This window comes from Chiloscyllium plagiosum, chromosome 24 (assembly GCF_004010195.1).
Source record: "Chiloscyllium plagiosum isolate BGI_BamShark_2017 chromosome 24, ASM401019v2, whole genome shotgun sequence".
NCBI classification, from domain to species: Eukaryota; Metazoa; Chordata; class Chondrichthyes; order Orectolobiformes; family Hemiscylliidae; genus Chiloscyllium; species Chiloscyllium plagiosum.
The window spans coordinates 21,227,614-21,239,448 of NC_057733.1; the positions used below are offsets into that span (position 1 = coordinate 21,227,614).

Consider the following 11,835-nt stretch of genomic DNA (forward strand, 5'->3'; position numbering starts at 1 on the left):
GCACCCAGAAGGAGCTACAATAAAAGGAACCTGCCCTGTGTCCTCGGACTCAGAAGGGGAGGGATGTAATGATTGCTTCGAGGTCAGTCAGGTGGACCTCATAGAATATGAGTTCACTGTTTGGGGCTGTTAATCTGGTCCAATCAGGGAGCCCTGGTTGACAGGTAAGACCAGGACTGTGCCTCTGAAAAAAAATGAAAAAAAAAATAAAAAGGTGGGTCAGGGGTTCTGTTCACTCTGAGAGCTGGCTCTGAGGGAGCTGGATCACTGTCAAGGACTATCTGTGTGTGTAAATAAAGGGGGTCCTTGGGACAGGATACCAGCCTCTGTGCAGTTATTTCAGTGGGGAGGACACTTCTGAAGAAATATGCTCATGACAGTCATCTTTGAGTTGGGGTCAGCCAAAAAAAAAGACGGGACTGTCAGACATCCTGATCACTCTGAGAGCTGGTTCTGAGACAGTTGGAGCACTGTCAAGGACTCTCCATGTATGATTAAAAGGTGAATTGGTGACGGGATACCAGCCTCTGTCAAGTTATTTCACTTTACAAACATTATCAATCGGAATTTGACATTAAGTTATATCAGGAAATTCGGCTAAAGGGTTGGTCATAGAGATAAGTTTAGAGGAGAAGTTTCCTCAACTTTCTTAAGGAAAGAAGATTCCACAATGTAAGTGCCTAATAACTATCAATAGTACTGTACAATAAATTAATAAATCTGTAGTTCCAACTGTTATCTGTCATTGTGAAAATAAATCATCATTGATGCTTATTTGCGAAGATCAATCCTGCCAAAGAGCAATATTTCCATCTATATATGGGGAACACTCACAAAAATCACAAGCTGGGCAATCAGAGACAGAATGTCCCCCTCCCATTTTGCACATGTTTGGAAATGTAGGATTGTGAAATTATTTCTTTAAAAAAACTCATGAATTGTGTATATGTGTAGTATCTATTGTAGATAGACTCCAACCTTGGTGCAGAGTGTTGCTTAACAAATGCACAGGTGAATGAATCAAGGAGTATGCGAATAAAGAGATTCATCAATATGAGTTATTTTCTTCCCTTAATTCCTTCAAACAACACGCTGTTAATTTCATCTCACAGTTTTGGGGTACAGGTACACAATCCTTTATCTGACATCTTGGGGCTAATTGTTTTTCAGATTTTGGAATTTTTCAGATTTCAGAATAATGACATTTGCACAGTTACCGAACATCAGATCCACGCGTGACTAGTACAAGCTCTGAGACACAATTGATGCCTGTCAGTGCTGGGCCACACCACCACGTCACATCTGAGTGATGTGGTTTGAGTGGGTGTGGAGTTGGATCATCTGTTCGCATGCCAAACAATCTTGTTATGCAGAAAAAAACTGCACGAAATAACTTCGGATTTCAGAGCTTTTCGGATTTCAGAATTTCAGATAAAGAATTGTGTGCGTGTATGTAGTATTAAATACTTTTTTTTAAAAAAAAGGAGTTGTTACAAGGTTTTAATCATTCCATTTGATTGATATTTTATTCCTGTGCTTTGGCATATTTTGAAACTATTTTTCAGTTTTCCATTATCGTGCCAGAGTTCAGTTGTTCCACTGATTTTACTTCAGTCATCTTCCTCTGTTTTGTATCAAGTTCATTTTACCTGCTAACCTTCTCATTAGTGTAAGAAGCTGTATGAATAAAACTTGCTTGGCTGCTCCCAAGCGTGAAAATGCATTCTGAGAATATATACTCAAAATCCAAAATGGGCGCATTGACTTATTTGATTCTATAATGCCTGATCAGCTGATTGCCCTTTTTAAGAGTAAAGCACTCAATTGCATCAATTTTAAATTGTTGCCATATGTTACACATCAGTTAGAATATGGTATCCTCCAGTTTCAATGACTGAGAGCAGACATTGATTGCCCAACAGCATCTGAAAAGAGAAAATGAGGATGAAACTAAGCTGAGCCTGTACAAACACTTTACAAAACAAAGCAAGTTTTTTGAATTTGTTTGAATCAGTGGCAGAAGTTACCTTTCAAAACAATTAAAATTATTTCATATCTTTTGCTGTACCTGGGAGCAGTAGGTGAACCTAATTGGGCTGGAGGCTATAATTTAGAATCCCATGGTAGGATGAACAAGAGAGAAGCAGTGTGTGAATGGAGGGGCAGTGAGCAGTTAAGAAAGTAAGTGATAACAGTGAGCTGGTAACATGAAGCCTTTACCATGGGGTTGGGCGGCTTACAGTCCCCATTTAGTCAAAAGGCTGAGAGCTCCATCTGCCATTTGAAGGTGAAGTGGGTGGGGGTAGAGGGAGAAAGAGGCTTCTAGGTGGGGTGTAGCAGAGAAGGAGACTTCAAGGAAGATATGTGCACGGAGATAGAGGGAAACCATAGTCATCCTGGATAATGAGGCGTGCTCTGGAACTAAAGCTCAACTTCAGAATCCCAATTGCTGATTGTACCATAGCTCTGATGGTCAGGTGTTTCTCTTGTATCTTTCTTCCGTGTCAGTGCCTGGACTCCAACAACACCATTACCTATTCCTTCAGAGAGTAACACTAGCACTTCCACTAGCTCTACTTCATAGTATGAGATCTCAGAATGGCTTGACTGACATAGGAGGGAATCTTGCACATGTATACACGACAATCTTTTCGTGTCTGCCAATGGGCTGAACATCAAGTCAGTGGAATTTCTTCCTGATGACAAGGGGACAAGGCTGGTCTATGGCATATTGGTTACTTCATGGAATGTCGCTCTTTCTGATTGGCTGAGAAGTGTAGATAATTCCCAGCCCAGCAACCATAGTTCTGGTTTTCTGTGAGATGCATTTGTGAGCATCAGATTGGAAGAATCTGAAAGTATCAGCCACAGATCCCAGAAATGAAAAAATTAAGGGCTGTGGTGACTTTGAATAGCACTTGCAATGTTTGTCCACCCCACCCAGCCACCCGTCCCACAAATCCTCTTACCAGAGTGTGTTCTTTTAGAAACTGCCAAGACCACCTGATATGGAACGCTGAGCTTCCCAAGGCTCTGCAGCTTGCTCCTTGTCCCAGAATCTTATCCTCTGCCTATAGACCCTGTGTTGAGAGTATCATTTCCTGCAATCTGGAGTTCTGTGCTCCTCTCCTCTCTCCTGCAGAGCAACAGATGGTTGGACAGGTGCTGTTGCTCTGCAATGCTGAGAAATGTAGATCAAAGGAAATGTACTCCAAAAATAGTCAAAATCACCTCTGAAGCAATAAAAATAAACTTGGAAAGGGGTTGTGTGAGCAAATGTCTGTAGTTTAGGCAAAATAGCAGGAGTGAGGTCCCAGCATAGGATTACGTGCCTGTAATCTGTTCAGGCCTCTTAATTCTCTCTGTCATTTCATAGTCATAGAGTTCAACAACACAGAAATGGACGCTTCAGTCCAACACATCCCAGTCTGCCCTAGTCCCATTTGCCAGCATTTGGCCCATATACCTCTAATACCTTCCAATTCATGTACACATCCAGATGCCTTTTAAGTGTTGTAATTGTCCCAGTCTCCACCACCTCCTCTGGCAGCTTGATCCACACATGCACTACCCTCCGCATGAAAAATTTACCCCTCAAGTCCTTTTTAAATCTTTCCCCTCTCACCTTAAACCTATGCCCTCTAGTTTTGGACTCCCCCACCCTTGGTTAGTCACCTTATCCATGCCCCTCATAATTTTATTAACTTCTATAAGATCAATCCTCAGATCCAACACTCCAGGAAAAAAAGCCCCAGCCTATTTAGCCTCTCCCTATAACTCAAACTCTCCAGACCCGGCAATATCCTTGTAAATCTTTTCTACATCCTCTCAAGTTTAACAACATCCTTCTTACAGAAGGGCAACCAGAATTATATGCAGTATTCTAAAAGTGGCCTCACCGATGTCCTGTAAAGCTGCAACTTGACATTTCAACACCTCTCCTCAATTTTCTGACCAATAAAGGCAAGCATGCCAAATGCTTTCTTCACTGCCCTATCTATCTGTGACTCCAGTTTCAAGGAACTGTGCACCCTGCACTCCTAGGTCTCTTTGTTTGGCAACAATCCTTGGGGCCCTACCATTAACTGTACAAGTCCTGCCCTGGTTTGCCTTACCAAAATACTACACCTCACATTTGTGTGAATTAAACTCCACCTGCCACCCTTCGGCCCATTGTTCCATCTGATCAAGGTCCCGTTGTACTCTGAGATAATCTTCTTCACTGTCCTCTAAATGACCAATTTTGGTGTCATCTGCAAACTTAATAATCATGCCTTCTATACTCACATTCAAATCATTTATGTAAATGATGAAAAGCAGTGGACCCAGCACCGATCCTTGTAGCACAACACTAGTCACAGGACTCCAGTCTTGAAAAGCAACGCTCTACCACCACCCTACCTTCAAGCCAATTTTGTATCCAAATGGCTCGCTCTTCCCGGAGGCCATGTGATCTAACTTTACGAAACAGTCTACCATGTGGAACCCTGTTGAACACTTTACTGAAGTCCATGTAGACAACATCAACATCTTTGCCTTCATCAATCTTTATCACCTCTTCAAAAAACTCAGTCAAGTTAGTGAGACATGATATCCCATGCTCAAAGCCATGCTGACTATTCCTAAATAGTCCTTGCCCTTCTGAATACATATAAATCCATGTCTGTCAGAATGTCCTCCAACAATTTGCCCACCACTGAAATCAGACTCATTGGTTTTTCTCTGTTAAAAATCACACAACACCAAGTTATAGTCCAACAGGTTTATTTGGAAGCACTAGCTTTCGGAGCACTGCTCCTTTATCAGGTGTATAAGTTCGTAAATACAGAAATTATAGCCAAAGCTTACAGTGTGATAGAACTGAGATGATATATTGAAAAAGACCTGGATTGTTTGTTAAGCCTCTCAACTTTTAGAATGAACATGTTGGTTTCAGTTCTTTCATACCTAAATCCCAGAACTTTTCAAAAGTTGCATTCACAAGTGAACTTTAATAGTAGGTGCCATGTCAGCTCAGATAATGCATTGAAGATGTAAGGTTAAAGTCTGTCTGTGTCCCAGTGTTCAGTCTGATGCTATTTCTTAAAAAGGGATTTACAGAATTTTACATGGATTCATGCAGTTTTTGAGCAATATAAAATGTAATTCTGCAAGTACAAATTCACCCCACAAGCTTTATATCTATGTGTGTGCATGTGGGTGTCTGTTGGGTGGGGGGAGGCGTATGAGTGTCTGTGAGAGAATGTGTGTGAGTGTAAAGGGGTCTATGTCTGTGACAGGGTGCATGTGTGGATGTGAGTGTGGGTGTGTGTATGTGTGAGTGTATGAGAGAGATCTTTTGTATGAGAGAGGGTCTGCATGAGTGTATGGGTTTGTAGGAGTGTGTGTGTGTGTATATGTGTGTGTGTGTGAGAGAGACAGAGAGAGAGAGAGTGTGTAGTGCATTTGGGTCACCTGTAATGTGGCATGAACCCAAGGTGCTGGTTGAAGCCATCCCTATGGGTACCGAACTTGGCTATCAGCCTCTGTTCGGCCACTTTGCGTTGCTGCCTGTCCTGAAGATGGAGACCAGTTCTGTCTTAAAATAATAATCATGGCCCTATGTCCATCATAATAACCGAAAGTACTTTGAACACCCAACATTAGCACATGGCAAGTTTTCAGGATCAATATCTGCCAGAGTCTTGGGTATATTCAATGCAAATTCCCTAAACTACTTATTTTTGCAGTGTCACTATATATATATTTTATAACATTTTGAAGTTTTTTTGAGGTTGAACTTGCACACAACTGGCTGATTTTAGGGATTAAATGTTAGAAATATTTGTCTCTATTTGGTCGTCCAATCGAAGCTGTTTCGTTCCAGTTCATCTATTGACGTATTTGAACTGCACCAATTTCATAATGTGTGCTACTGAACTTATAACAAAAAGGTAATGCCCGGTTGAGAGTACCAATTACTTTTCCATGACCTCTTTGGCTCTAATGCCAGAGAAGCTAGTTGGAGACTGTATGAGCATACCCCCGACCACTTCTGTATTAACATGATAATCACGGCTGTATATACATCATACTCACAGAGAGTGATTGAACAGACAAACCTTTGCCCCTGGGAAGTTTGCAATGGACCAGTGACTAGGTCGGCTTTTTGAAGTTATCTGCAACCATTCGGGCAAGTTAAAGTCCTTTACCTCTTGTAATTAAGTTAACAGTCATATTCCTAAGAAAGAGAGCTAATTATGTTAATCAGTAACTTTGACAGTGTTTCAGCATTGTTGTCCATCAAGATACAAAGTTCGATATGCAGCATGTTTAAAGTGTATAAAATTGAATGGTTCTGTGAAAATGAACATTAGAATTACTAATGCTGGGCCGCTAAGCTTGAGTGGATAAGATGTAAGCTTGGAAATAACTTGTGAGATATTACTGTATAAACATTTAATGTGTTTTAATCTAACTACATTATCTATGATTTGTTTTTTAAGGAACATCAAGCAGGTTACCATGAGTACACTGGGTCAAGTTTGGAATTAAAGGCGAATATCTGTAACATCTCGTGTGTGTTTAACATATCTTAAAGCCTAAAGAGGAAAACTGTGTGGATTCCTTTACAGATAGGTACACTGATCCATTATGCCCAAACACAGAGCTAGGAAAGTCTCTCCTTGTACGGTCAAAATTCTGAGGCATTTTGATGAATGAGTAACAACAACATAAAATGGAAAATTAAAGAAATGAACATTGCAGGAGGCTAATTTATAGATTCATTTCTCTTAATTGTGCTTATTTTTCTCTAGAAAGCACTGACTTCTTTTGCATCCACTAAGCTCATGCCTATGAGCTGGCTGAAGGATCCAAAAACAGTGAAAAGAAATGATTTGGAGATGCCGGTTGGACTGGGGTGTACAAAGTTAAAAATCATTCAACACCAGGTTATACTCCAATAGGTTTAATTGGAACACACTAGCTTTTGGAGCATCGCTCTGATGAAGGAGTGGCTCTCTGAAAGCTAGTGTGCTTCCAATTAAATCTGTTGGACTATGACCTGGTGTTGTGTGATTTTTAACAGTGAAAAGAAAGTCAGCATTTGTACAACACTTTTTACAATGTCAGGACATATCAAATTTCACAATAGCCAATGAATTGCTTTTGAAGTGCAGTCGCTATTGCAATGTAAGAAGCATAGCCACCATAAACCAGAATGAGGTTAGTGTTCAAGTAATCTGTTTTAGTGATGTTTAAAGGATAAATATTAACTAGGACACTAAAGAGAACTTTCCTGCTGTTATTGAAATAGTGCCATGGAATCTCGTAGAACATAGAAGTAGAACATGAGGCAAACAGAGCTTACGTTTAATGTCTCATCTGAAGAACTGAGCGCCCAAAAGTGCAGCTTTCTCTCTGTGTTGCAATGAAATGCCAGGGCTGGAATGGGACATAAACCCACAACTTCTCACTTGAGACAACAGGCCAGCAGTGAGCCAGGGCTGATATTAGAATGTAAGAACAAAAAATTAGATCTATGATGTTTTGGAAACTATTGCACCTTTACTAGCAGAAAAACACAGTCTTTTACCCATTGGAGTATTTGGTAAATGGAGATTTGAATTGGAAGAGGGTGCTGCCGCTTGCTATTTGCAGTGTGGGGCAAATGCCTGCGTAACACATTTATGGGCATCAGCTGCCTGTCCATCCTGAAGATAAATATAATCCAGCCTTCAGGTCTTGGGATAGGTTCAATGACTTACAAAAGTTGAACTCCCCCTTTGTCACACTTTATTCCTTATAAATTTTGGACCTAGTGCCTGTCTTGCTCTTTTATGCACTGGCATTATGAGCTGAATCTTTAGAGTTTAGTCATTTAACTGTATAAATGAAATACTATTTGAAAGACACAGCCTTATCATATGGTGGAATCTTACAACAGAAATGGTGCAACATCTGGGTACAATAACAATGTTTAAAAGACAGTTAGATAAGTACATGAATAGGAAAGTTTTGGAGAGATATGGGTCAGGATCAGGCAGGTGGGACTAGTTTAGTTTGTGATTATGTTCAGCATGGACTGGTTGGACTGAAAGGTCTGTTTCCATGCTGTATGATTCTATGACTCTTGTGACTCTATCTTTGGAATTAGTTTTTCAGTTCCCAGAATGAAAAACAGCAGGTTTCCAATTCATCTTTGGCTTGTGTTCCCCAGACAAATAAAATTATGACTTCAAGCACCTCCAATCACAGGGAATGCTTCAGTGAGTGTGAATTTTTTATTTAAGTGGAGGAATATATTAAACAAAATCATGCATCTTGTTGGAAAATTATCAAAAATGTTTGCCTTTCAGATCAAAAGACCTGGGCATTTTATGGGCCATTAAATCAGAATTTCAAAATTGTTCATAATACTCTGTCCTTGAAAAATGTTGTCTTGGAAGTTGCTCATGTGTGCCAATGAATATCTATATTCCAAGATGTAAAGAATGCAGCTAAACCAGTTCACCTATACCAGCATTTTCAACAAAATGTTGATGAAGTGGTTTCTTTTCACTTCATGACTTTTGCTTCTTTTTAAAATCAAAGTAATTTAGACATGGCATGTTTTGAACTGCTCTCACAGTGCACTAGGTTCCAGTGTGTTTTCACTCTCCCTAAAAGATAAGTAAAATGCATATCACATACCATAGCGAACCACTTCAGAACATTTCAATGATTGCTTCTGCCTTATACCTTCAGATTAGGAAGCATCAGAATTAAATTAAACTACAAGGGATTCATCACATCACAGGAACAAATCTCAGCTGGAATACAAAAAGACCTCTCCATTAAAATGCCCCAAAGCTATTTCAGAAATTTAAAAGAAGGCCATTCAAGAGTCTTGGTTTCTTTTTGAGCAGATAAGGGACAAAGGAGTTTGAGAATTCCTGACTCTTCTTCCAGTTAATGGACCTTCCACCACTGCCATCTCAAGTGGTGCACCCTTCTCATGCCCATCGTCAGTTCTTCAGATTCGCAGGAAGGAAAATCAGCCACTTCCCTGTATCCTAGTCCTCACCATCATTTCAATAGAACAGAACAGCCAAGGTTAACACAATGCAGTTAAGCAGTGTAACAGAAAGAAACCCATTTCTAATTACTTCACACTTTGTGAGTCCTGCAAAAAGCAAGCCTTGTGCTGAGTATGTCTTCCTTTAATCTAATGGAAGAGGAGCATGCAGCCCATCAAGTCTGATCTGTGCCACATGGATTAAACATACAAAAAATATTTGGAAAAGTACACAAGGTATTTTGCCATCTTGGTGAGATTAGTGTATGTTGCACTGAGATAAAACATCAAACATATAACAGCAGATTTGAACATCATGGTGTAGATGTTGATCACAGGAGGAAAATGGGCTGGGAGCAGATAGTGTGTGCCTATTGTCTGCTTCTTCTTGTTGGACTGAGGACTGAGCTACTTTAAGGACCAGGCCTCATTCTCACACCATTAGTGAGCAGGCAATGGTACACAGAGGATTGCACACTGCAGCATCACAGGATAGGAAATCAACCCTCGCTAAATTGGGAGTTGTTTGGAATCTTGGGGGTGGAGAGGGGGAGATGAATGCTCCCAGTAATCAAAGATTGAGTAGGCTAGCAGTGGACCCAAGGTTTATCGTTGTGAGCAAAGGAGAAGCAGACATGGCTGGGCCACTCTCCACCTGATCAAGATGGGCGGAGTGGTGTATAAATCATACTCCACACATTTGTGACTCACAATGACAATGGGAGCGCAGGTATAGCATTCTAATTCTTATGTTACAAGTGATGGCCAACTAAAAGAAGCCACCATCCTGATTCCCACCTTAAGACAGTCTCCTAAATGGAGATGACCACACTGCCATTGTAAATGTGTAGGTGCGCTCTAAACTGTAAATGGGGAAATTACCGTTCCTTTAGACCAGAAAAGACACAGTTAAAATTGGCCCTGTTGTTTTTTTTCTCACCTTTATCCTGCTGTCACCGCTTCAACATTTTCTTCCAAAACGCTACACTGATTAAGTTTTATATATGCTTCTACACCTGCATTCTTGGCTGAATGACATTCCTTCCAGTTTGCTATGAGGAAATGAATACAGCAACAACAGTTAAGGTAAAAATAGAAACAGAGAGTTATGAGAATTATTCAAAGAATTATTTAAATGTTCTTCCTCATTTATGTATCTTTCCGAAACACCAAGACAATCAAAATTAATTCGAGGAAATCCCCATAAGGTTTTAATTTCAAAAACGAAAATCTGAACCAGTGATAGCTTTATTGGATCATACTCTTTCCCCATTCCAGCACACAATTATCCATTGTTTAAACCTGTGAGCAGAATTTTCCCAGCCTCAGAATGACATGGGCGTTGGTGAAAATGTTGTGGAAAATCACATGATGGCCGGCTCCGTGAAGTCGAAAGCAAAAAGTCCCATTTTCCAACCAATTGTTGAACAAAGACTTGATTCTTGTCGTGAGAGGCGAGAGGCCTACTTAGACCAATTAACATCTCCTTATTACCTAATCTCGCCTCATTATTTTGCAGTTTCCCCTTCTCCCACATATTGATAGAAACTAGACAGTGACACTTCCTGACATGAAAATCAGCGCAGTGTGACTCCAGCTCAACAATTAGACTCCAGCTCAATGCTCCATTAGACTTTCATCTTGGCCACCCAGCCCCAGTATCTCAGGCACACGCCATGGGTAACAATTACACACATACCACACCCACAGACACTAATACATGCCATTTGCCTCACTGCATCATCAGGGCACATCTCCAATCTGCTTACAGTATGGTTCCGCTCTTTGATGCTGCACTTTGGGGCCACACTAGCACCTTTCATTGGAATGCTGCTGCCAGGGGATTTTGCATGCAGGGATAGGCACCCATTCATTGATATGATTTGACCAGGCTGTAGCTCATTGCTGCTCCTCACTCTCTTATTGCTCACTCATTTTGTGCCTTCTTCGATGCTCAAAACGTCTCTGTGTTGCTTTGCTTTTTCCCACTTTGACCCTTCAGCCAGAGCTTAAGGGTTCATAGTAGTTTTGTTTTGACTTCCTTTGGTGCTGACATAAAGGTAAGCAATTTGTCATGGTTGTTAACAGTGATCAGTCAAGGGATGGTTACACAGCACCATCCTACATCAATGTCATACCTGCACCATGTGGCAGCTGCATATGCAGCAGGCACACTGCATGGGGCTTTAACAAACGGCCATGTCTCAAAGCCTAAGGGGATTAGTCATTGGTCAAGTCAAGGGACATATTCTTCAGTCAGAGTGTTCCAGTATACTGAGTCAAAGGAAGCCTCCAATATCAAAGGAAGCATATCACCTCACATATGCAAAGGATATCTGGGCTGTGTACTTTCAGTGTTGTAGTTCCAGCTAAAGAGACATTCTCTCACACATCTGCTGATAAAAGTGAGCATTTATTAACATATATAACTTATCGGACTCAGTCAATCAGTCACATAGGGTAGCCAGGGTCGAGTAGACTGTGGACTTCAGTACCATTTTGGGAGTGTCTCTGGTCAGCCCTGTGCATCCAGTCTGGGGAATCAGAGGAAATCCATCGTGGACTGTACAGAAATCAGTCTGGTGTCTGCTCACTCATCGTTTGAGGCTGTCTGGCTAAGTCAGTCAAGGGAGATGGCCACGGTCAATACAGGGGTCCACCAACCAAATGTGAAGGAGATGTTTTCAGGGGCCCTTGCTGTGGGAGGAAAGCCGGGATGGGGGTGGGGAGTTGGTGGGGTGGATCTTGATTGGGAAGGGGGATTGCTGAATCTCGATTGTGGGAATTAAAGACAGCAT

General features: G+C 41.0%; 1 long non-coding RNA gene across 2 annotated transcripts; it reads right to left on the reverse strand.

The window, feature by feature from the left end:
- Positions 1 to 1,083: 1,083 nt before the first annotated feature.
- LOC122562057 lies at positions 1,084 to 10,056 on the reverse strand. 2 transcript variants are annotated; one of them, XR_006315201.1, is made up of 4 exons: positions 9,978 to 10,056; positions 7,352 to 7,487; positions 6,102 to 6,220; positions 1,084 to 1,925 (listed from the first exon to the last, which is right to left on the reverse strand). It is a non-coding gene; the product is annotated as an uncharacterized LOC122562057 (long non-coding RNA). The 2 variants fall into 2 exon arrangements; XR_006315202.1 differs by having other exon boundaries at positions 6,079 to 6,220.
- Between the last annotated feature and the right edge of the window lie 1,779 nt (positions 10,057 to 11,835).